At 35.0% G+C, this 6,661-nt stretch overlaps 1 long non-coding RNA gene across 4 annotated transcripts; it reads left to right on the plus strand.

Moving 5' to 3' along the window:
* The first annotated feature begins 1,315 nt into the window (after positions 1 to 1,315).
* Positions 1,316 to 3,919, plus strand: LOC113299771. 4 transcript variants are annotated; one of them, XR_003335178.1, is made up of 5 exons: positions 1,316 to 1,425; positions 2,169 to 2,318; positions 2,740 to 2,814; positions 2,909 to 3,023; positions 3,413 to 3,919. It is a non-coding gene; the product is annotated as an uncharacterized LOC113299771 (long non-coding RNA). The 4 variants fall into 4 exon arrangements; XR_003335177.1 differs by having other exon boundaries at positions 2,169 to 2,295; positions 3,413 to 3,917; XR_003335180.1 differs by having other exon boundaries at positions 2,169 to 2,295; positions 3,441 to 3,917.
* The last annotated feature ends 2,742 nt before the right edge of the window (positions 3,920 to 6,661 follow it).

Here is a 6,661-nt window from a genome sequence, read left to right on the forward strand (position 1 = left end):
CGAACTTTGTTCAAGAACCCTAAAAAATTTCTTATAATTTTTCTTGTTTTTTTTAGTGATTTTCTCTCAAAAGTATGATTAAGGTGAGATTATAACTAAATTACTCCAAAAATCAAACTTTCAAGAACAAATACAGATTGATATTTGCTTGAATCACTTCGAAAATCAAAATATAAAATTCGTAACAACAAATGAAACTTATCTGCAGGTCAATTTGATTCTGTAGATGAATCTTCAGGTGTAGCTGATCTTCTTCATCTTCCATATGATCTCTCTTTATCAGATGCTATTGATCTTCGTAACAACTGAGACTACAGAGGAATCGATGGAGAAGATGAAAAACGGTGAGATAAAACCCTAAAACTTCTTCATCTTTGTTGCAGTGGAAGATCTAAAATAAGAAGATGAAAATGAATCTCATAAGAACCCTAGAATTTTTTTTCTCTGCAACCGAGAGAGATAAGATGAGAGAGAAAGAAAATTGGAAAAATGAAAAAATCTACTGATATTCCTCTTGTATTTATTGAAAAGGGTAGTTTTGTCAATATCAAAATACATTATATAAAATTATGGGCCGGATCTGAAGAGAATTTGATATATCGGGCCTAGCAATATCATTTTCCTAAAGTATGGAGTTGACCATGAAAGATCCATTTTATGGGGCTTCTATATATTGAACCTATATAGTAGGGGGTTCTAGTATTTTTCACTTTTCATATTACATAATAATTACTTTTCATTATTATTTAAAATCTAAAAAAATCAAAAATTTATATCTCCTAAAGGTTATTCGTGTAATCTAGTACTCCCTCCGTCCCTAATAAGATGACCTACTTGGTTTTAAACTTTGTCCCATAAATAGATGACCTACTTCACTAATCAAGGGATATTTCTAAAACTACCCTTTTAATTGATTATTTTTTCTATAAAAAATATGTATTGATAGCCATGTTTATATTCGTTGCGTAGGTGTTTTAAAATGCTTTTCAACGGTATAAAGTTTATAAAAAACCGTGGTATAGTTTAAGAGATAAATCGTTTCTAAATTTTATTAATTATTGCCCATAAGGGTATAATTGTAAAAAATAGTTAAATATACTCCACTTTCTTCCTTGCCTTAAAATTTGTGCAAACTACAACCAGGTCATCAGGGAGTATTAATTAATAATATGATTTCAGATGATTTTCCTCTGTTGTGGCTAAAAGCTGAATCAAGCTCTCTTCTTAGAGCTTCTAGCCCCACTTAAAATATTTAGACCAATAGTAATCTTTGGTTTTCCACGCCACCAATTTTTGGTATTTTCAGCCCCAATTCTCTCTTTATGCCGGTAGTGTTAAACCTAGCTGGTAAATACAGAGTAAACCCCCAGATTAATCTATCGCCTCTTTCATCGCCTGTTCTCCTTCTTGAACCTATTTTACGATGTAATTATTGTTTCATACCCAACTCATTCTTCAATCAGAATTGTTCCTCTGTTTTTTATTGCAGGATAATCAATAACAAAATCAAAAAAGAAATTTAATAATCCCGTATTGTTGTAAATACTCTTTTTGATTTTGCTATTTTTGGTGAAATCAAACCTTAATTTTTTTTTTTACATCTTCATCTATGGCTAAAGTTCTTCCATCGAGATTATTTGTTCTTCAGATTACATAGGTTATAAATCCTGAAATCTTAAGATCATTTTATTAATTCTTATAGTTCTTTCTGTATTTACATTAGTTATTTATGTTACCAGAAAACCCTAATTTATAATGGGTTCGTTCTGCTTGCCATGGTCAAAGATCGTGTGGCACCTAAAACAGTAGCAGTCGTAAGACCTTGCTCTGATTTTTGGAATTGATTTGTATATTAGCGAAGGGGGAACAAATTGAGACTATCCACCATAGCTTTGTGGTGCAATTTTTTTTATCTCTCTCTAGCAACCTACTGCAAAAAATTCTTAAGTATTTTTCTAAAGTATACTTATTTCTTTTTGATTTGATTTTTGAGCTTAATAGATATTTATTGCTCTTTATTAGGTGGAATCTCTTGAATAAATCTTCAAGTTTATGTTATTTACTTCCTAAGAAGCAAAAACTCTAAGTTGTTACTGTTTTGTTTAGTATTCTTCCTTTGTTAGTTAACCATTCTTTTTGAATAACCAGTTGTTGTTTTCTGATTGTAGGACTAATTGAAGAACTTGGGGTGGGTTATAATCTGATATAGATCGATATGGAGAAAGTGATCTAAACCCTGAAATATCAGTGAAGAGTAATGCATTTAATCTTCAGGAACTTGCTGATGAGTTAGAGGTTGGTTCAAAATCTGACAATAGGTACCAAATTTACTATTTCTGTCTTAATTCTTGATTCAATTTTTTTAATTTTAAGTGTTATGGTTGCAACACGCTTAGTCCTGCATAGGCACCGTCATTTGTTGAACATCCAAATCCGAATCATCAAATGGATGTAAGAAACACACTCGGTACTGTAACTTTTACCTGCAAACATCATATGTTGATTAGTCCTGTAACAAGTATAGCGTCGTTACAATATTTAAACCGACACAAATTAACGAATGTCATGTACAACAGAAGTATATCTTATAAAAGTTCACATACAACGTAAGACCATATTTTTACCTTTTGCGTTGCTTCGTACCAAATGTGCCCAATGTAAACATCATTATATTCTAAGCCATTGCCAGAACGTTACTTACTGATACTGGGTGGTGCTATATATCATGCCTGAATGCAGCTAGAAGGTTGTCACGGATGAGGGTGATTACCGGTGCACCAAATGCGAAATAAAAGCTTCTGGTCCCATGCCCAGGTAATGTTGTCACTCAGATGCTCTTATTTTGTGTCTTTTTCCATAGGCTTCCATCACACACAAAATTGACCCCTGCTGATCATTTCTGTCATAGGTTCTATTCCAGCTTAAGGTTGGAGATAAAACTGGATGCATTGTGTTCGTTGCTCTGGACATAGAAGTCCAGAAATCATAAACCACGTAGCCACAGAGCTGTAATTGTTGAAGAGGTATTCTGGTTCAAAACCTATGCGTTTCCTTTATAGAAAATCATACGAAGTTGACACAAACACTGGGAATTGTAACAAAAAACTTCGCATATCGAAAAACTAAGACCAAACTGTGTTTGTATATTTTCAATTGCGGAAATAACTTCAAATTTTTTATTTTCTACCGACTTGGAAATTATAAACTGCTTGAATTTTTCTAAATACGCATTTGAATTTTTTCGGTATATGTATTTTTTGATCGTTACCCAAGTTATAATCAGATTCTTACTGTTTCAGTTCTTACTTTTTTATCATAATGTGGTACTACTCTCAAAAGTATCGTCTTTGCTTCAACTGATTTATAATGTTTGTCATCTGGTGTGCATAAAAAAAATTTATGCTTACAATAGGCAGTCCTGTCATTTTCATGAACTGAAGGGATGCAAAAGCACAAGGCGCAGGCAGGCGACCACACGTTTCAGTGAGCTGAAGACAGGAGGCAATGGAAGATCACTGAACAAAGGGTAGAAAGCAAATGACATTTTTGTTGTTGTTGCAGGTGCTACGTTCAAGTAGGAATGAAGCACTTGCAGAGGATAATTTGCATTTGAAAGCATTGGGCATGGCGAACATTTGCAGCCTATAGAAAACTAATTGAAAGTTTTGAAGAGAATACTTTCACCCTTTACGATGTTGTTCCTGAAAGTGACCTATTTGGATTGTAAATGGAGTAGCAAAGTTGATGAGGATAAAGATATTGCGGTGATACGGGATTGTTAGCTTCGATTTGTGTTCTAGAATTGACCATTGAACATAGTTACTGCATTGTTTGTTTGTTTTTTGAGATTTTTTTTTTTTGTGGATTTTTTTTTTTTTCAATATCCGAATATTCGTCAAAGTCAAATTTATAATGTTGGATACGATTATATTAGCACTTCTGTGAGTTTGAAGAAACTCAGACCCGTTTAGTGACCTCTGCCAATAAAATTATTATGTAAGCTAATAGTAGTACTTGGATATTTGGGACAACATATTTATGCCCGTGCAAAGCACGGGCTCAACAACTAGTATTGCTAATCTCTGTTAGAGTGTTGCCAGATGATTTAATGTGATCTCGTTAATCACGCTAACATGATATTTTTGATTATCGAAGAGAATCATATATATATATATGATCGATGGGCTATCAATTTCCTAACCTGCCCGACAGTCCCAAAGATTTAGAAATTCTGAAAATCTAAAATTATTTGGGTAAATTATAGAAAGCAAAATAATAATATCATTGAGAGATTTTGTGTTTAACCATATTTTTGATTCGGTGTGATTTGGCTTCGCCTCGTTCCGTTGTGCATTTTTGATTTGGTGTCGCGGGGCTTCACCCCGCCACGTCACGATGCATTTTTAATTTGGTGTGGTTCGGTTTCGTCTTGTCCCGTCTCTTAGAATTTTGATTTGGTGTGGCTCGACTTCACTTCGCCCCGTTCCGATGCATTTTTGATTTGGAGTCGCACGGCTTCGCCTCGCCCCGTTGCTATGCATTTTTTATTTGGTGTGGCTTGGCTTCGCCTCGTCCTGTCACAATGCATTTTTTAATTGGTGTGGCTTGGCTTCACCTCGCCCCGTCACGATGCATTATTTTTTTAATTTGGTGTCGCGCGGCTTCGCATTGTCCCGTCCTAGTTCATTTTGATTTTGGTGTCTCGTCATTTTGATACAGTAAAAAAACAAAGTGACTAACCAATTAGACATGCATATACTGTTATGTCTAACTACTTGAAGGCATTCTCAAGAATGTTCCATAACCAAGGAAGGGACTTATACTCTCGCTTTGCCTTGTCATAGACTATGTTGTAAAAGGTGAGGGCCTTTGGGGCTTAAGCGCTAAAGGCCCACCAGGCATAGACTATGTTGTAAAAGGTGAGGGTCTTTGGGGCTTAAGCGCTAAAGGCCCACTAGGCGTTAAAGTATCGCCTAGGAGAAAGGCGCTAAGGATAGGGGTGAGCATTTGGCGCGTAATCCGCGGATTTAATCGGGACCAACCGTTCATTTGCGGGTGGATGTCCGGACCGTTCGTTAATGGGTTGGATGCAGATGGAATTTTTGAAATCCAACGGACAACGTATCGGGTCCGGATGTAACCTTCAAAATCCGTTGGACATCCATATCCGTTAAATTAAGGCCATTTATATAGTTCTAGAAAATACTATGGATCATTTAGGAATTTTTAAGATGTTTGCTTGGGGTGTTGTACATGGCATATTTATATTTGTATACATATATAAGATATGTAGGTTTTATAAGGAGTCATTTGTGTCAGCTTATTTTCTTTACTATAAATTTTAACTAAAACAAATCCATTGGATTATCCGCATCCAATCCATTCATTCGTGCATCCATTGGATGCAAATCCGTTGGATATGGATTGGATGCGGATGCCAAATTTGAAATCCGTAGTGCAATGGATTGGATGCGGATGAGGCGAAAACCGGTCCATACCGGCCCATGCTCACCCCTAGCTAAGGCACTATAATATGACTGAAGTTTGAGTTTTTTAAATTTTCCTCCACGCCTAGGCGCACATAATACAACATAGGTCACAGATAATGTGATACACAACTTAATGGTTATGGATAGACGACCTCCACTAAACTTTTACAATCAGGTAAATGTACACTTGTTTACCTCCCCTCCTTGCTGGTCTTGACATTTACCTAGCTCAGTACCTTGTGTTGCTCCGATAGTAATTCAAGCAGTGAAGCATACATCAAATGAATGGATTCTAGACAATCATAAGCTCAAATTCATACGTATTTTTTCATCGATGACTAAATACCGCCTACACCACTTAGAGCTTTTCCAATGGCATGTATGTGGAGATAAATGTCAAAATCCACTTAAAATGCATATCCATTTTCTCTAAAATCATTCTCCAAATCAATGTATGCATGACATTGTCTACCATCCTAGTCAGCTTTTTTTAATTAAAAATATATTTTATTTACTAAAATTAATTCTAATACAATAAATAATTATTTTTAGATCTAATAAAATCTTATAATTACTAAACATAAAATTTACATTTAATAAAAAAATGATCACAAACAACACCATTGGAGATGAATAACTTTTTTCACTTAAATTTAAGGAAAATTTAAAATAAAGATGTCTTGTTTTTGTTGCCACATAGGAAATACATACAAGAACCGTAGGAGAAGCTCTTACAGGGTTGTTGATTGCACCAAAATGCCTTTCACGCAAAACCCCGAAAGGAGATTAGCTGAGAAGCAACGTAGACAAAAAAGGAAAGAAAAAATACCAAGTCACCAATTAACTGTGTTGGAAAGCATTAACTGTGTTTTTGGTTGCTGCGACCGTATTGTAAAGAAATTTCTTGTCCATTCCGACACTTCCATTCATGGTTGCTCCTAGATAACTTTCTCAAACAGATATAGTCCACATTTATCCCATAGAACTTCTGGTTGAGAAGGTGAACATTGTGCGAGTATGATACCAAAAAGGTGCATGTGTTGTCCCGAGGCTAATTTCATCTATTCTTCTAGATGGTATCCATACACAATTTTCTAATAAAAAAATGAAATTGTGCTAATGACTTGTGAATTGTATATGCAGTTCAAGCTTCTCTCCACTGTATCCACCAG

Source organism: Papaver somniferum, chromosome 7, assembly GCF_003573695.1.
Source record: "Papaver somniferum cultivar HN1 chromosome 7, ASM357369v1, whole genome shotgun sequence".
NCBI lineage: Eukaryota > Viridiplantae > Streptophyta > Magnoliopsida > Ranunculales > Papaveraceae > Papaver > Papaver somniferum.